The sequence below is a fragment of the Schistocerca americana genome, chromosome 1, assembly GCF_021461395.2.
Source record: "Schistocerca americana isolate TAMUIC-IGC-003095 chromosome 1, iqSchAmer2.1, whole genome shotgun sequence".
NCBI classification, from domain to species: Eukaryota; Metazoa; Arthropoda; class Insecta; order Orthoptera; family Acrididae; genus Schistocerca; species Schistocerca americana.
The window spans coordinates 679,711,810-679,732,025 of NC_060119.1; the positions used below are offsets into that span (position 1 = coordinate 679,711,810).

At 44.7% G+C, this 20,216-nt stretch overlaps 1 protein-coding gene across 8 annotated transcripts in view; it reads left to right on the forward strand.

The window, feature by feature from the left end:
• The window catches only part of LOC124608920 (sodium/potassium-transporting ATPase subunit alpha), a 634,604-nt gene that overhangs the window by 442,656 nt on the left and 171,732 nt on the right, over positions 1-20,216 (forward strand). The window lies entirely within an intron of this gene.

The following is a 20,216-nucleotide window of genomic DNA, read 5'->3' on the forward strand; positions in this document are numbered from 1 at the left end:
GACAGCATTTTCAGTTCTCAGCTCAGAGTATCGTCTTTTCGTTGCATTGCGAATACGCACATTTCACCGACTGGCGTTCGGTTTATGCCGTGAAGCACCTTGCTGACGCCCTCACGCCGAGAACAGCCGCTAGAGGTCGCGGGTATGTCGAACTGAGAAATATCGATTGCGTTCTGCGCAAGCGCCGCTACTTGCCTAATAAACAGGTGTTTTTTTATGTGTATGATTGCTGTCGAAAATAATGTGACAGAGAAGGAATTCTCGGAGACTTTAACTAGATTGCCAGAAATAATTTCTTGGCATTATGTTACACGGAAAGTCTCTGTAATTATTTCTGTTTGATGTTATAGTACAAGCGGAATGGGAATACTGGAATACTCGTGAAATGATGTGCAGTATATGTCCGGTGAGAATACGCACGTGTTGGTCAACAGAATTCGTAGACAGTAGCACGACAAGCGTAAACGAAATAACATCTATTGATGATGGTCTCAATGAGCTCATTTAACCACTCGAAAAGTCAAAGAACGTAATCTATAAATCAGAGTAATATAAAACATTTAGTGCCGACTGCTCCCAGTAATTAGTGGAGTAGTGTAAGCTCTGAATTAATAGAACAGCACACAACTTCGCTTAATGAATACGAAGATTCCCCCTCTAGCTGAGTTACGAAATGGAACTTGCGCAACAGAACGAAATGGTTGAAATAAAGAGAGTGGAAAATTACGAACACATGTATAATCCTTTTATAAACTGCGGTATCTTTATAGCAGGATAGATAAGAGTGGCGGACACGAGAGATCCCTTAACTGTTGTTACCTGTTTTGAGAACTACTGATGTAACAGAAAGCATAATTTATTTAATGATTCAGTACTCATATCACCATGTGAAGTTGAAGCATTTTTTCTCTTCTTGTTTCTTTTGACAATGCCAACTGCACCCTCAGTGAAATTCCTGATTGCCGGAAGATGGTCAGGTTTACAGTATCAGTAAATTAGCCTCTCCGAAAATTGTTGGAGCGTTCTAAGCGGCGCTGGTGGATGGCGATTGCTGGCCGGTCCTGACAGACGAGCGGCTGGATTGAACGAGGTCGTGTCGGGAGGGGCAGCGGCCACATCCTGAGGGCGTTACGCCACCTCCCGGCTCTGCCGTGGCGCAACCCAGCGGGGCGCAAGGTCGCCTTCCTGAGAGCATTGTTGGCACCAGTACTGAAGTCCGAGTACAAACTTAAGTGCTTCTGATGTGGAGAACGCTTAAAAGAATTGTGTGATTGGATTGAAGAGTTCCTAGATAACAGAACGCAGCATGTCATTCTCAATGGAGAGAAGTCTTCCGAAGTAAGAGTGATTTCAGGTGTGCCGCAGGGGAGTGTCGTAGGACCGTTGCTATTCTCAGTATACATAAATGACCTTGTGCATGACATCGGAAGTTCACTGAGGCTTTTTGCGGATGATGCTGTGGTATATCGAGAGGTTGTAACATTGGAAAATTGTACTGAAATGCAGGAGGATCTGCAGCGAATTAACGCATGGTGCAGGGAATGGCAATTGAATCTCAATGTAGACAAGTGTAATGTGCTGCGAATACAGAGAAAGAAAGATCCCTTATCATTTAACTACAATATAGCAGGTCAGCAACTGGAAGCAGTTAATTCCATAAATTATCTGGGAGTACGCATTAGGAGTGATTTAAAATGGAATGATCACATAAAGTTGACCGTCGGTAAAGCAGATGCCAGACTGAGATTCATTGGAAGAATCCTAAGGAAATGCAATCCGAAAACAAAGGAAGTAGGTTACAGTACGCTTGTTCGCCCACTGCTTGAATACTGCTCAGCAGTGTGGGATCCGTGCCAAATAGGGTTGATAGAAGAGATAGAGAAGATCCAACGGAGAGCAGCGCGCTTCGTTACAGGATCATTTAGTAATCGCGAAAGCGTTACGGAGATGATAGATAAACTCTAGTGGAAGACTCTGCAGGAGAGACGCTTAGTAGCTCGGTACGGGCTTTTGTTGAAGTTTCGAGAACATACCTTCACCGAGGAGTCAAGCACTATATTGCTCCCTCCTACGTATATCTCGCGAAGAGACCATGAGGATAAAATCAGAGAGATTAGAGCCCACACAGAGGCATACCGACAATCCTTCTTTCCACGAACAATGCGAGACTGGAATAGAAGGGAGAAACAATAGAGGTACTCAAAGTACCCTCCGCCACACACCGTCAGGTGGCTTGCGGAGTATGGATGTAGATGAAAGAAGCGATGGACGCGTCTTTAGGGTTGAAACACTCGTTAATAATACGAAGGGCAAATTGGTTTCTTACTCAGTTTTTCAGTCTGACATGCGTACCTTTCATCTGCATACCCGGAATTTCAACTTACGGAGAAGATGAGCTACTACTACGAGTATACATGTTCTCTAATTGTTTTTACGATATCTTGGCCTGTAGCATAGAGACTGCCCTTTTTTCACGCATCGAAGTAAGAACAGTGAGTAGCAAGTATTTACTGTCTTCCAACCAGTCGTCGAGTCAATAGGATACTTCCAAATACGTGGGATTTTTGTGTCGTTTACGATAACAGTCGCAGGCTACGATTCATCAAACCCTTCGTACTGGACATAACTAATAACAAACACAATACTGTAATCAGAAAGAAGCGGCATTTATATGACTCAAAATCATCTAGTATACTTCGGAATATTTTTCATTATCTGCATTCAGATTTCCTATTGTTTACTGACATGTCCCTACGTCTTACGCTTTGGCTATGTACAGGATGTGCGGTTCTAACAAGACAGTATAACTGTTTCTCTTGCCTCCAGCACGCGGCAGTCACTGTGCAACACCATGCCTTATTCTTCACTAAAGTTACTCTTGCCTTTCGTTACCTTCCTGATACGGATCCGAAAGTTCACAAAATAGTAAAGAAATAATACACCCGACAGGTGCTCGTTGCATAATTACCCTTCTCAACTGCACTACACACCCTTTCCCATTTAGTGATCTTCCAGGGGTAGATTACAAAACAAGGATTTCCACAATGCAATAATTAATTCAAGAATCAATTTCAGCTACTATACCTCCCCGTTACAATGATGAAGATTTAGGATTTAGCGACCTCGACATTCTACCGACCACCTGAACCTTCGTTGGAACATACCACGGTGGTCAGACTACTCTACGAGCTCTTGGCGCAGATATAATTCTTGTCCATCGCCGAAGGAATTACAAATAAATAATTAGCGTGCTGGCGTTGTAAACTGCCCACCGATCAAGGAAGCTCTTTATTATCGCGCATTTACAATTTCTTGGTGCCGCACGCAATAATCATTCCCAGCTTCACCGGAAAGCGAATGGCGGGTAGTGGAATATTGGAATTGCCTCCGTCTCACGGTGCTACATTCCCGAAAGAGAGCTACAGTGAGTTCTCGACTTCGGGGTATCGACGTTGCACGTTCCACGACTTCGCCAGCGAGCGCCTACGTAGACAAAACACACGGACGGGCGTGCTCCGGGACGTGCACGCAGTCTGCATTGCAGACCTCGGCACCCGTCTAGTTACACCTCTACTGTCTCCGCGCTTGTGTCGTGCCCCCCAACACTCTTGTTTCGGTGTATTTTAAGCAGGCAATCTAACGTACATCGCCTACTGGACAAAAGTAATAAAAAGATACAAAAATCCGGATCAAACAGATTTAACATACCTGAACAATAAGTGGGAAATTAATAATAAGCCTCAAACGGAAGTGAATGATAAGCAAAAATAGGAAGCCAAATTGCACAAGGAAGTTGGCTGAATTAAACTTGGTGTCATCTGTGAAATGTTATCGATTTGGGGCTACTCTCTTTATAGCAGCAAATGGTTGGACAAAATTATTTATCTTGGTGCTCACAAAATCAATATTGCCAATTGCCAGTTTATCAGGTGGAATGAAATAATAAAAATATTTATGTCCTGCGCAAGAGATGCTGCAGCTGGGTAGAGAACATAAAGTGCGAAGAACGGCAAAGTCGATTCTACTGAAATTCATAAACTGGCGCAGCTGCTTCAGTCGACCTCAAAGATCTCATACAACAGATGAGACTTACTGGGATAGCGTGAGCAATCTTTTCCAGTTATAGTTGCAAAGAACGATATAGTTCATATAATCTGGTAATAAGAGCAATGCCCAATTACATTTGTGGCTGTACTCTGTACACACAAGATTGTGATTGTGCTTAATATGTGTGTAGATACCTCTATGAAACTGTATATCTAAGCGAGCATGTATTGTAGATTCCATTGGATAGATGTTTCGAGAGCTCTCGGCAGAACTGTTTGAGAAGTTTCTCCCATATTCCAGTTTTGGTACTGTGCAGTAGCGCTGAATGGTTTTCAGATATATAGTAAATTGGCTCGAAGTGCCCCATCGGTCATTGGTAACCACTGCCAATATTGTCAGAATTTGCTTTCGTGTTCGGTGCGCACCAGTCATCTCGTGAGCTAGAGAGTTGTTTAAGCAATCTCCATGGTTTTACTCAAACCTGCATTCCGAAGTTGGCTGTTTATGACAGGTTTGGAATGAATGGTAGATACAGATAGGTATCACAGCAGTGTTCAACGCTGTCTGAAGAAACATGTGTGTTAAAAACAATTTTGTTTCAAACTTAAATTTTTTTCGGACGCTCTTCTGTCGAGAACACCATTACGTAATTCGGCCATCAACCCAGCCAGCCAAAAGATGTTGACGGCTGCCCGCTACATCGGCGCCTGAAATTTGATATTGTCAAACTGGAGCACGCGATCTGTTCGAAACACACTTTTATTCACAAAAATCTTGATTGTATTTGGTGGATTTGACAGTTACCGGATTCGACTATAATGAAAAATCAAAACCAGCATCTTCTAGTCGTGACGACTTGACACTGACTTTTTAAAGAAAATGCTTGATTTGACGATGCTTCATTTGAGTGGAAGTTGGTTAATTGCAAAATCCACCGAAAACGTCCAAGACACTAGTGAATAAATTAGTACTTCGGCCTCCGGCAAACAGGTAACTGAATGGTAGAAGAGGCATACCATTAACACACTGCTGCCATTAATGCTGATGTCAGTCTTCGCAAACGAAGCCGCTACTTTTCCTCGAAAAAGCCGGTCTGTTGACCTCATGAAACTGTGTGAAACACGTCCAGTGCTCTCACAAGGAAAAATCATTGACAGTACCGGGATCGAACCCAGGTGCTCCACGTGAGAGACTCGTTGACCGTTGAGGTACGAAGGGGCACATTGTGTTTAGCTTACTGAGATATTTCTTAGGCTGCTACCTCATTAGGGAAAATATCACAGGAATGTAAAACATCTCGAATCATTTCCGACTGAAATATACACAAATTACGAAAAAGAGAGTAACTGACAGGAAGAGATGTGAGTGCTTGCAGACAAAGCATGGCGTCGGCGCTTCTGCCTTGCATGTGTATTTGATTTGCGGCTGGTATACTTGTGGACTCGGACAACTGGGCGCGTTTGTGGTGCGGCTGAGGTGAGTTTATCGTCGAGGCGCGGCGGCTCATCGCGGGCAACGACTCTGTGGCTCGCGTGCGTGCGAAGGCCGAGGGCGGCCGCACAGGCCTGCGTGCGCCCACGTCTTGCCATCACGTGACCACCTGTGCTGCAGTGTGACCGGTATGTTGCTGGAAATTGGTGTGCTGGACAAAAAACAAAAGTGCAAATGGAAAAGAGGCTCCCTACAAATAAATTCAAGCAGTCGTCGACCTAAAAGTTAACGAGCGTCTTATTTACTACCGTCGAACGAAGCGTACAGTGGTTGTAGGTTTACGCCAACAACAATCAGAAAGCGTCTCTCCAGCCATCGTTGAAAGGTCTCATCCTACATGCTTGCGTTGACACACGACTAATTTCAGACTAGTGCCGAGATCGGAAACTCCTTTTAGATACAGCATAGTACACGTCTTTAGGGTATTCCATACCTGCTGTCCAGTCAGTGGTTGAGAAGTTGATGCTTTGGTCTCCTCGCCAGTTATCAGTCGACAGTGGCATCATATTTCCACTATCCTTTTCGTCTCTGCCTCCCCGTTTTCCTCTGATGTCCCATCAGTTCATCTCTTCTTCTGATAAGGGTCTTCCATAGACTTCTTTCCTTGCTTGTCCATTACAGTAAATCTTGATTTCTTCCTTTACCTGCCGGCGGAAGTGGCCGAGCGGTTCTAGGCGCTACAGTCTGGAACCGCAGGACCGCTACTGTCGCAGGTTCGAATCCTGCCTCGAGCATGGATGTGTGTGATGTCCTTAGGTTACTTAGGTTTAAGTAGTTCTAAGTTCTAGGGGACTGATGACCTCAGCAGTTCTCATACTGCTCAAAGCCATTTGAACCATCTTCCTTTACCTGCCCACTTAATTTTTAACAACTATCTATTGCAGTACATTTCAAATACTCTTCTCTAGGTCAAAAATATCCAACGTCAAAAATACCCAAAGTGCCATTCACATAGTGTACTCCAAAAGCAGAAATAGTAGTTCCCATCTCACTGACTGATACCAATGGAGCGCTGTTTGAATGTGGCTCACTTTACACATTAAGGAAGTCTGTATTTTCCTATGCATTTTGGTCGCTGCTATGTTTTATGTCTATTGAAGTAAACCGTTACGTCATCCAGAATTTCTTCGAAGTCTCCCTTATTTTCGATAGATAACAAGGCAACCCATAATTTACAAACATTGCAGTAAACTGTTGCTGGAGTCTAAAGGATTCTCGTGAACTAATACTGGGAATCAGCAACAGTTGTAACACGGGAAGGCTGATCCACAAAACGTATGCCAGGCGGTACCATGGTTGTCAACGGGGACTTGACGCTTTACTTTCAACGGACTGGGTTTCCGTTCCTAGGCAAGGCATATAGCTCAGAGCACGAAACTGAGAGGAAGACATACAACCGTTACAAGGCATTTGCAGGTAGCCCATATGTCTTTTCATTCCCTAATATCAGGATTCTCTGGAGGATTACAAAGGCGTGCAGGCATAACATTTCATCTCAATAACGTGCAGTGTCGAGCCAACAGGCTCACAGCTGTCGCACTTTTGCTTATATAGAATGCCCTCGACAGTGCGTGGGGAACTCAGAATAACGCTAGGGGAAATTTGGAGGAACAGGTGGATGTTGTTCAGATCAAAAGTAATCATCGAGAATGGTTAAATTTGCCACTTAGAGATACATATTTGTAATTTGGAAAGATGAGCTAGCTGAGTTACAGAGCATGATAACAGTATCGTTGCCATTTGATCCGATACGAGTGACTCGATTTTCAGTGACTCAATTTTCAGCTGCTGTCGTGCAGAAGGTGGACCTCGAGCCGGAGAGTGCAGGCAGTGCCACCAGCAATAATGACGAAACGCGGTCACTACCGCCCCCTAACTGAGTGCGACTGCCGCCACAGAGATGATGTCAGAAGCAGATGAGAAATACAGAGCTGCGAAAATTTCGCGAGTCATGGCTGCAGAGGGCAGCAGCCCGCTGACCTAAGCTGATAGCAGCCTTTCGCGGGGTTCCTCCGATCTAGGTTTTCCATCTCGCGTACAATTTCCCATGTAAAAGTCCGGCAACTTATTACTGCATCTCGGTTTTTTTTTTTTTTCATTTGTAAAAAAGCTTCGCATTTGACGAATCCTACAGGTTAGTGTTCTGTGCTGTATTTTGTGCTGGTAAATTGTAGGAGGACTTCATTATGTATAGGATGGTCAGAAACAGCCTGAGAAATAATTGTTAAGCAAAAAAATTTGATGTGTTGCGCCGTTTCCGAGTTAATTAGCCTTGAAGTTAGTCGTGCGGGTGCGCGCAAATTCAAGAGCCCGCCAGATACAATCAGTGCAGTTTTTCTCATAAGATAGATGACAGCGCAAGATACTGCTCAGCCTTTGGCTCGGGTTCTATGCTTACTACCGGGCCGGCTTGTGTGGCCGAGCGGTTCTAGGCGCTTCAGTCTGGAACCGCGCGACCGCTACGGTCGCAGGTTCGAATCCTGCCTTGGGCATGGAGGTATGTGTTGTCCTTAAGTTAGTTAGGTTTAAGTAGTTCTAAGTTCTAGGGGACTGATGACCTCAGATGTTAAGTTCCATAGTGCTCAGAGCCATTTATCCTTACTACCGTCCCAGGTCAAATTTTTATCGCTCTCCTGTTCGGTTTTAGGAAACCAAACGAAGAACTTATCTGACGACACCGTCTCTTATCTAATTTTTTTCTTAACAGTTATTTCTCAGCGCAACGATTTCTGCAACACCCTTACAAGCTTTGCAGACTGTTTCTAACCACACTGTATAATTGGTACTTTTGTATCCCTCCTGGAAGGCGGCGCGTGGTTCTGCTCCCGTAAAACTGAAGGGTAGGCCGAATATAGGAAGCGAGTAGGAGCAGGTGAGGTAAAACTCGTTACTGCGAATAGGTTAAAATGGTTCTACTGTATCACAACAATATTAACTTGAATACTTAAACTGTCACCTAACTTTGGCTGAGATGAACGTAGGGGCGAAGCCGGTTGTATGAAGGCTAACAAGCTACAGAGGCAAACTCTGTAGTGGCTCGCCCACTATGAACAATGTTGGTAGGTTGTCTCCTCGGGATCAAATGGGCAGAATCTGGAGCGGCGCTCGTGGAGCTGCACAGCGCCGGCTAGAAGGCGCTGTCGTCGGTGTCGTAGTGCCAACCTAAGAATTTGTACCTACGCCGAGGCATCGTAGCTATCGATACCACAGGTATCCTTCCAGAAATCGTCAGCAGATTTCAACTCCAGTAAGTACGATCGTCAGTCATATTTGCCTGTAACCATTTTATCATTGTGGAATGCAGGAAAACATGTTATCTTTGTAGCGAAAGTAATTTTGATTCTCCAGATTGTGAGAATCTCTGCCTGAAATTGTTCGTCTGACAAAGAGATTCCTTACGTTTGTTAAAGCTACTGCTCGTGGACAGTGTTGCTCAGTATCAAAGTTAAAGTGGGAAAACACATGCTTATTGACTGAGCAATGGCAAGACTGTGTCCGTCGTAATCATTGTACCATGCAGACCATCGCAGAATGTAGGTGTTTGGATTTCTATAATATTATTTACCGAAAGGTCAGTTTTTCTGGGCCCCTCGTTACCTGAGTATATCCGCTGTGTTATATAAAATAATAGCGCTGTCTTAAAATTATCCGCTTAGGAAGGGCTATTTTACCAAGACGCAGCCGATTGATGGTCCCTCCGGACTCGCATCACAGCGAGTCTGCTTCAGACCCTCGTCCGGCCGCACAGATGTAGATTTGCTGTTATTTACACAAGTAGTCATTTTCGTTGAAGAGGTTGTAACGAGATGCCATTAAGAAACTACGGAAAGGTATCAGCGACCTCTGTTATAGATGGCAACTGGAGCACGGGTAAGTACAAGTCGCAGCATGCAATGCGTTCCTAGGTGTGATCACTGGCGGTGCCTGTGGGTAGGTGGCAGAGGGGGAGGAACTGGGTCAAGGCCGCCAGATGCGCGCCTGCGCGCTGCTGACCCAGTTGCCCCGTACTGACCGCCACTGGCTGCCAGCTGCCTTACCAGAAGCCGAGCGATGGGCTGGGGAGGGGGATTGGTGAGGGCGTAGTCTGATTACTGGCTCATGGAACGTCACGCCCTTTCCTGGGCCAGGTGGTACATGGACTTCCTCTCAAACCGATCGTCGTTCTGACTGTATCTGCGACTTGCCTATAATTTTTTGTCATTTGTGCAAAGAATAAAGCGGAGCTAAACGGTAAAACGTGAGGGTGGCCGTTCCAGTGACACCGAAATCGAAGGACATCGGCTGCATGGCGGTTCCGAGACGTACCTGTTTATGCATGGAGTAGTCCCAGTACAACAACGTCTCAGATAAAGGTGGGCACGATAACAACACTCGTCCACTGCTTGTTTTAAGGTGGTGGTGTCTAGCTCCGGGAGCAGGACAGCAAAGTCGACGATGAAAAAAAAAGTAGGACCAGTGTCGGACTTAAAGAACCATATCAGACTGAATAATAATCGCAGAACTACCTTGACATGGTCGTAGTAAATTACGAAAACACATAATTAATGTGGTTGGGTCAGCAGTCAAATAAACGACGTGCTGGCCGTTGTGGCCGACCGGTTCTAGGCGCTTCAGTCTGGAACCGGGCGACCGCTACGGTCGCAGGTTTGAATCCTGCCTCGGGCATAGATGTTTGTGATGTCCTTAGGTTACTTAGGTTTAAGAATTCTAAGTTCTAGGGGACTAATGACCTCAGATGTTAAGTCCCATAGTGCTCAGAGCCATTTGAACCAAATAAAGGACGTCAACATTGGAGCTAATTGTCTCATTTCCTCCGTCAACACTCTCTGTAAGTAACAAGCTGAGATATTAGCAACAATTGTTAACATAATTGAAATTTAAAAAGAAAAATCTAAGTGGCTACAGGAGATAGTTACAGAGAAAGAAACTGTCTGATACAAATATAAAAGAAGAGAATAAAAGCTGTGTGACATTGAAGATATACAAGAGCATCGACAAACCCAATAGAAACGGTACGAGGGCGACAACAGGAAGAGTGACAACGTAGTGTTGATTAGCTTTCAGTAACCCAGATACGTTCTACTCGGAGCGAGGTGACTTAAACGTCGATTTTTTTTTATTTCTCTTCGAAACGATGTAGCAGTAGAGACGCTGCACTGTGTAACATGTTTCTGCGTTCTCACAAAGTGCCCACTGTACCTACAGAGATCCTAAAACGGACACACGGACGAATTACGGTCCTTTCGAGTGAAAACGTTATGTACGTATAGCCTGAAGTGGGTGACGCTACTTGCGGGCAAGCGAACTACTTGTGATGGTATCGCCAGTTCCTCTCCGTTTTCAGCTATTGCGTGGCGGGGTTGGAAAACTGAAACTATTAGATGTTTCTGTGAGTTATTATTTGGGGACAGTAATTATGTCATATAACGAAGTAAAAAAAGCGCTGTACATATAAATACAAATCCTTAACGTTCCAATGCAGCATTAGTGGAGTGCTGCATGACACGGTCACGTCGTTTTAATATAGTAAAGCGATATGAAATGGAACGAGCATGTAAGGATTGTTGTGGGGATGGCGAATGTTGGACTTCGGTTTATTGGGAGAATTTTAGGAAAGTGTGGTTCACTAGCACATTTGAGTGCTGTTCGACTGTTCGGGATCCACACCAAATCGGATTAAAGGATGACATCAAAGCTAAAAATGGTTCAAATGGCTCTGAGCACTATGGTACGTGACATCTGAGGACATCAGTCCCCTAGAACTTAGAACTACTTAAACCTAACTAACCTAAGAACATCACAAGCATCCATGCCCGACGCAGGATTCGAACCTGCGACCGTAGCGCGGTTCCGGACTGAAGCGCCTAGAACCGCTCGGCAACAGAGGCCGGCCAGACCTCGAACCAATTCGAGGCGAACTGCTAGATTCGTTATCGATAAGTTCCAACAATACGCAAGTATTACGGAGATGGTTCGAGAACTGAAATGGGAATCCCTGGAGGGCAGGCGACGTTCTTTTCGAGGAACAAACAGCGAAAATTCAGAGAACTTCCATTTGAAGCTGACTGCAGGACGATTCTATTGCCTCCAACATACATTTTTCAAAAGGACGGAAAAGAGAAAGTAAGGCTCATACGGAGGCTTATAGACAGTCGTCTTTTCCTCGCTCTGTTTGCGAGTGGAAGCGAAAGGAAAGCCCTGGTAATGGTACGGGGTGCCTATGTTATAGAATTATGCTTTGAGTACGATCTATTCCTAATTCTTGCGTGGCTAGTGTAGATTTCGTGCCGTCTTTGTTGGCGCAGAATTACACATGCGCTTGGATGTACATATGCACACCGTCTTCCTGTTTAATGATTCCATGTATGGTAGCCGAAAACACTATGTCCTCAAAAGTATCCCGACACCTGGCTGAAAATGGCTTACAAGTTCGTGGCGCCCTCCATCGGTAATGCGGAATTCAATATGGTGTTCGCCCACCCTTAGCCTTGATGACAGCTTCCACTCTGGCAGGCATACGTTCAGTCAGGTGGTGGAAGGTTTCTTGGGGAATGGCAGCCCATTCTTCACGGACTGCTGCATTGAGGAGAGGAATCGATGTCGGTCGGTGAGGCCTGGCACGAAGTCGGCGTTCCAAACATCCCAAAGGTGTTCTATAAGATTCTGGTCAGGACTCTGTGCGGGCCAATCCATTACAGGGATGTTAGTATCGTGTAACCACTCCGCCATAGGCCGTGTATTATGAACAGGTACCCGATCGTGTTGAAAAATGCATTCGCCATACTTGCTCTTAAACAGTGGGAAGCAAGAAGATGCTTAAAACATCAATTTAGGCGTGTGCTGTGATAGTGCCACGCAAAACAACAAGGGGTGCGCGCCCCCTCCATGAAAAAACGACCACACCATAACACCGCTGCCTCCGAATTTTGCTGTTGGCACTACACGCACTGGCAGATGTTCACTGGGCATTCGCCATATCCACACCCTGCCATCGGATTGCCACACTGTGTACCGTGATTCATCACTCCACACAACGTTTTTCCACTGTTCAATCGTCCAATGTTTACGCTCCTTACACCAAGCGAGACGTCGTTTGGCATTTACCGGCGTGACGTGTGGCTTATAAGCAGCCGCTCGACCATGAAATACAAGTTTTCTCACCTCCCGCCAAACTGTCATAGTACTTGCAGTGGATTCTGTTGCAGTTTGGTTCTCCTGTGTGATTGAATAGATGGCTGGCAATTACACATTGCGATCCTCTTCAACTGTCGGCGGTCTCTGTCAGTCAGCAGACGAGGTCGGCCTGTACTCTTTTCTGCTGTACGTGTCCCTTCACGTTTCCATTTCACTACACCAGAAACAGTGGATCTAGGAATGTTCAGCGGTGTGGAAATCTCGCGTATAGACGTATGACACAAGTGACACCCAATCACCTGACCACGTTCGAAGTCCGTGAGTTCCGCGGAGCGCCCCATTCTGCTCTCTCACGGTGTCTAATGTCTACTGAAGTCACTGGCAATAGGTGGCAGCACAATGTAGTGTCCGGATGGTTTTCATCACATAGTGTATGTCACGCGAAACATCACCATAGCCTCCGTTCTCAGATGTCGCAGGCACTCAGTGAATAAACATTCGACCTTCCAGAAGACGTGCAATCATCATTCGCCGTATGTTACTTTGTACTTCGGTGCAAGGAATGGCAGTAGGGGTACTTAAATTTAGTATTTGAAAATAATGATTATATGGGTGCCATGACAAAGATTCTAATGAAGAGCGTTCGTCGAACGGAGTTCTAAACGGTTTCCGTAAAGGAGCTACCGCCTACATTACTTTCTGATCGTGCGTGATGCATCTGCACTTCGACTCCTGCGATTAGGCGCTTTTAGTTGTCTGCTGTAAAGCACAGATAAGGCCCGCCTTCGTCGGTGGGCGGTCAGTGCGTCAGATTGCGCTGCGGATGGCCCGGCTTCAGTTCCCGATACTGCCATGGATTTGCCATCGGTGGCAGGACTGGGAGAGTGCGCGTTTAAGATCATAAGGTCAACTGGCAAGCTGCGTGAGTGAGATGTTGGCGATCGGAAGGTCGGATAGCCGACAAAGTTTGCAAATGCTGTGTGCTGATCACACGCTTATCCAGGACGCCATTGGCAGAGGACGACACGGCAGCCAGTCAATATTGCGTGGTCGCCAACACCAGACTTCGATAGTTAAAAGCAAATATTAGCTGCTATGTGCAATCTCAACGAATAGTGACAGTTCATCCAGCTTTCCATTTGGTGTAATCCCAGTTGGATCTACAAGCTAATAAGCAACATCGCAAGACGAAAATATGATGACCACTGGTTAACAAGAAATTGTGGCGGTTTTTCCACCAGTAGTGCATGGTCGCTGTCGTGCACAGTTCAGAAATAAACGTTGAGGAGGGAAGAAAATGGTTCAAATGGTTCTGAGCACTATGGGACTTAACTTCTGAGGTCATCAGCCCCCTAGGACTTACAACTACTTAAACCTAACTAACCTAAGGACATCACACACATCCATGCCCGAAGCAGGATTCGAACCTGCGACCGTAGCGGTCACGCGGTTCCAGACTGTAGCGCCTAGAACCACACGGCCACATCGGCCGGCGAAAGTTAGGTACTCCTCGTCTGAAGAGTGGATGACACAGCCTCCCCCGCGAATCAAAGTAAAATAAAGGATGTTACTCGGGGTGTAACGAGTTACGCAAATAGCCACGTAAACTGATTTTGTTTGTTCGATGTTCAAGCAATACTGCAAAACAAAAAAGTTGATAAATACATCATCTGCAGTTCAAAACACCCAGTCTGTACAGCAGAGAACTGTTAGGTATCTGACGATGCCCCAACAGGTATAAATATTGCAATAAGAACGGTGATTTTCTACTGACGAAGAGCTCCATTTTGCCAAGTTATAGCGATCTGTTTTGCAGAACTTGTAGCGCTTTCGAGTGCAGTTGCAGGCACTGGAAAGTACGCAGCTGGCAGTGAGCTTTCCTGCAAGTGGTGAATACAGTGGGAGGAGGGCAGTGTTTGAAGGCAGCCCAGGAGGCGGGCTGGTCAGCGGCTTGGCGCCGCAGCGGCAGCAAGTGCCAGCGCGCCGCGCGGTGACGTAACCACTTGGCACGGAGCACCTGCCGATGTGGCCGCCTGGGGCGCTGGAGGCGCGCGTGCTTTGACGGTTATACATCCGTGTTTACCAACTGCTCCACGGCTTACGGCCAGCTGAACGGCACGACTATACACTCGCTATTCCTTGCATTGGTCCCCGTAGTAGCCATCGGAACGTTTAGAAATCATCTAGACGCAAAGAATGCCAAATTGCAATGTACACTGCTTGAAAAGTAGGAGGTCTGGCTCCTTGTAGTGGAAGAATTTGGCAGGTAAGGAGAGCGTCTGGTCACCAGCCTCTGCGCTAATGGCGTCGTTTAGATCACACATCTCCACAGTCTTTCATTCGACAGTGTTGATGGTGTGTCGTCCATCTGGTGGCACGTTAAAGCTCGTGAGTCCATTTGGAGCGATTTTTAGGTGGTGCTCGTTGTCATCAACATTGTGGAAACAACACAGTACTTTATATACACACATTATTGTCATTTACACGAAAAGAAAATGCACGTCAGACGCAAAGCACATATATAATAAAGAAAGGGCCGCAGTGTACTACCAGGCGAACCGTACGCACTTCCCCTCACCGATTTCATTCACATTGACGGATGTATAGGGCACGACTAAGACTTCAACAAATGTCATCAGAAAGATGCAACTCTCAAGCGTTTTCGAGGAATTCGAGTTTAAAATTGTAGGCGCACTCATAATTGGTATGGTCGCCAGTATTCAGAGGCGGCAGCTGAGTGAAAATAAATAAATAAATAATAAAAAATAAATAAAAAGTGAATAAGCGCTTAGTTTCATAAGCAAGAAGTCTTTGGATCGCATCACTTTGCTGATACATTTTTTTTCACGTAATTCTTACAACAGATTTGTTATGAATGTGCGAACAGTATTTAATGATTCGTTTATAATTTTCATAATATCTATCCTGAAAAAAGGAGAACAGAATTTCGTAGAAGACTGGAGATAGAAAAAGGGCACACGAAACACTTCAATCAAATCAGTATAGTTACTGTATTTATAATATTGCATTCGTATGTGACACAAGGATAATGCGTAACCTATAGGGTATTGCAAAAATTAGGACAGTGACCCTATAAATATAGAAAACAATAATTTTGCAACACACAACACATTAATGGTATCCGAATACGGCTATGATGGGAACCTTCATCCAAAATTTTAGAAAACATTCAGTTTTTCTGGGGTGGATGGTTGATTTTGGAGAGGGGACCAAACAACGAGGTCATCGGTCCCATCGGATTAGGGAAGGATGGGGAAGGAAGTCGGGCGTGCCCTTTCAAACGAATCATCCAGGCATTTGTCTGAAGCGATTTAGGAAAATCACGGAAAACCTAAATCACGATGGCCGGACGCTGATTCGAACCGTCGTCCTCCCGAATGCGAGTCCAGTGTGCTTTAACCATTGCGCAAACACGCTCGGTGTTTTTCAGGATAAAGATTCGAAAATAATGAATGATATATTAGATACTGACAACTTGCTGTCATAATAAATCTCTTGTTAGCAATACTTGGGAATGAAAATGAACTACTAGACGCCTCTCGCCTATGGAACTAGGAGCTTACTCGCTCGCCTGTGGGCTCCTTGAATACTAGCGACCGTACAAAGTGTAACTATAAGAACGCCTAAAAGTTTCCAACTAGATTTTCTTGAAAACTGCTGAGAGTTGCGTGTTCCTGTTTACATCTGTTGCAGTCTTTTGACGTGTCATAAACAACCTGTCAATATGAATGAAATCAGAGAGGGGAAGTTCGTACACTATCCTTGTAAGGAAGAAAATCTCCTACGATGAGAGACTGAACCTACCCAATATTTCTCACGTAGTTAATGCCACATAGTCTTCCTTCAGATACTTAGGTGACATGTGTCATCGAAGGACAAACAAAGATGACATTCTTATTTTACCCAAGTAGTAACTCATGCTTAGAACACACAAAATATAGTGACAATATTCAGCATTCGTATTAAGCGCTACTAGAGGGTAATATATTGTACACTGAATGGTAATAGTGTGGCTTGTCTATGGTTAGAGGTAGTGCCTGGAATTTTATATTCTCAGCAAACTATTGACACTGTGTATCTCGAAATATTGCGGGCCTGCCGCGGAAAATATAGAGCTACATTTTTCTCATTTACAGCTAAAACCATTCGTACACCAGAAATTCTCAACCATCGGATCAAGACTGAGTCACAATCTCCAGAGCAAAAGCTTAAACACGACATTGGCTTGGTCGCCACCTCTCTATATTGATGTGAACAACCTTTGAATGTTGCAGTTCTTCTTATTTTTCATGATTGCTATGGAAAACTGCAGAGGAATTCTGCCTTATGCAGGACACTGTTTTATAGTTGTATAGTTGTACCGTGGACGCTATAAAATGGACTGCCAAACGGAAATCGGAACGTTTCTGACATATTCTTTCGTTTGAGTCGAATAGGAGGGTGATGGCAGCAGTGGCAGTCACAAATATTTGCGTCGTGTCTGGGATGATGCCACTGGACAGAGCACGGCAAGAAAATGTTTTTCTCGTTTTAAGAAGGATCGTTTTGAAATCAGCAACCAATCACGTTCAGGAAGACCTTCAGGATTTGAGGAAAATCGTTTAAACGCATTAATCCACAGTGATCCACGTGAGCGTACTTAAAAACTAGCAGATATGATGAACCGTGATCGTTCCAACATCGTGCGACATTTGCACGCAGTGGAGAAGATCCCAAAATCTGGTGTACGGGCACCGAATGCCCTAAGCCAAAATCATAAAAATCGGCGATGATCGTATGTGCATCTCTCTTGCTCGTCATCAGTTGGAACGCGAATAACACCGACCATTCCTATCCTTATTGTTACTGGTGACGATAAATGGTGTCTTTATGCTAACATAAGGAAAAGAACGGAACGCAAAAACTCTTCGCACAAAGACCTGCGTGCATTCATAATAGATAATGTTATGTACTTGGTGGAACGGCGACAGTGCGGTGTACTACGAACTGCTTCCGCGAGGTTTAGCCACCAATGTAGACTTTTATTACCAACAACTAAGACGTCTTCCAGAGGCAGTCCAAAAACAACGACCAGGGAGACTGCGTGAAGTGATACTATTCTAGATAAAGCCCGCCCGCTTTCTGCTAGACTGATAAAAAACATTGTACAGGAGTAATGTTGGGAGATAATTCCGCACTCGCCTTATTCACCTGATTTTGCGACCTCAGATTTTCACCTTTTCCGCATTCTGTCGATCAACCTTCAGTGAACGTCCTTTCCGGATGAAAATGCGCTCCGAATGTGGCTCGACGAATTCTTCGTCTCAGAACGACGTGGTTTCTACATTCGCAGAATCGAAAAGGTGCCACAGCGGTGGCAGACTATTGTAAGCAGTGATGCAGAATATATTATGATGACTGTAGTCTCTGTTACGAGATCTATTGTGTTTATTAAACTTATGGAAGAACATTACGACATTATGCACCAACCCAATATGTTGTCAGACATCAGTGTTATTCTGAAACATATGCGGTACATGGTTTTAAAATATCTGTAATGCTAATAATATGCGAGCCGGGAGTGGATGGAAATGGTGTATTGCAGCTGTGTGTTCCGTTCACCGCTGTCGTCTCTTCACGCGCTCTCATATTATGGAACGCTGTAATAGGTTCATGAGGCGCGCCTAAAGGTCAGGGGCCACCGCCTCAGTCAAAAGCCGAGAGCTGTATTTCATACGCTCATTGTCACATCTGTTGCACTGCAAGGAGGCCGAGAGTGAATACTGTAACGTAACGACCCACACAAGGCAGCATTAAATTTGACACTTCTACAGAGACGCCAATCTGCTGTGGTCTTTTCTGTGCTAAAGCCCTTCCAGTTTAACAGGGTGTAGTTTGTTTTTTTTTTCTTCTTTTTTTTAATCTAATCATCATATTTTGCTTGCTGCGTTCTACAGTTCGCTTCTAAATTTGAAAGTGTGTTGAAGCGTCACTTCCTAGATTTGAAGGAGGGACAATGTTCAAACGGATCCCGTCGTTGGTCACGTGATGACGTATCATTCCTAAGTTTGGCGTGGAGTACACCAGAGCTTTGCGAGGCATAGTAATAATTGGAGACGACTGCTCCTGCCCTCTTCAGACCTGACGAATGACACTCTGTCTAGCGTTGGCGAACCCGTAGCTTAACGTGGAGTCAAACACAAGGCAAGAATTTTGTATTTTACGCATGTGCAGATTTATTACCAGCGGCGAAAATCATTTTAATCTGTGGGGAAAATTGTAGGATGGACGCTCTATTCCACACCTACAGTTTATCAAGATATCGTTCAACCTTCAACCAGCTGACGGACTCTTGTGTCTGCAGTTTGAGTTACCTAGGTCCTGTTTGATAAGCAGCCAGTTGGACAAGAGCCGATAATTACTTTCACAGAGAAATAGTAAAGAAGATAAAACTCGGACCAGTTAACATCGTAAAATTTTCCAGTTCAATGACAGTTCTTTGTTCTATATCAAAGTCCAATTTAGCTAATTAAACCTTCTTTTGCTGATTGCATAATTATAAATGATAAACACAAAACTGTGGACGTTGTACAGCGTAACATTATTTAGTTACCTAGTTTTCGGCTTGCAATGACGCCATCACACTATATCATTACAATGTGATGGCCTTGAGAGAAGAACATTTACAATGTTTTGTAACCTATGTAGCTCTCGCTGCGGTGGGCAAACCAATTTAAATTTGGAACTCAATGTATGGAAGCTCCATGTCACATTTATCTGAAAACACCCCACAAAGTAAAATTACATGATGCACTGAAACTGAAATCAGAGCTAATTTCTTGCAGCCAGCGGTCCAGTGATAAAGATCGAACAAAAAAATGGTTCAAATGGCTCTGAGCACTATGGGACTTAACATCTATGGTCATCAGTCCCCTAGAACTTAGAACTACTTAAACCTAACTAACCCAAGTACAGCACACAACACCCAGTCATCACGAGGCAGAGAAATAAAGATCGAACACACTGACATATGAATGTAATCCAACAGTATAATTTCCGCTCCCCCCCCCCCCCCCCCAAATCCCACCTCTCCTCATCGTACTTTTTTTTTTTTTATTGCGTAACTTCCTCGCAATCTTGCAAAGACTAGTGATTTTAGGAGAGTTGTATAATGAGTGAATTACCATCGCCTTAAACGTGGTTCAAGAATGGAATCTGACGCTCTCGCATGGAGAACACGCTGCAGGGAACCTTCTTGACGTTTAACTCGCCAACACTCTTTGACTGGCGGTGCCACGAAAAGCATGTTGTGCCTTGGTTGACATCGCATACGCTACCTGAGCTGTGCATCGCTATTGTTTACACGACTATACGCCAATCTGTACATTGCGTTCCCATTTTCAGACGATAGGAGAAATGCACTCTCCATAATTTAACTGTTTTTATAATTTTAGTTCGTATCAGAGTAGCTTCATTACAAGCAGAAACGTAAGGAAACAATGAAATGTATCCGCCTCCCAAGTTAATTAAGACTCGTCTACCCT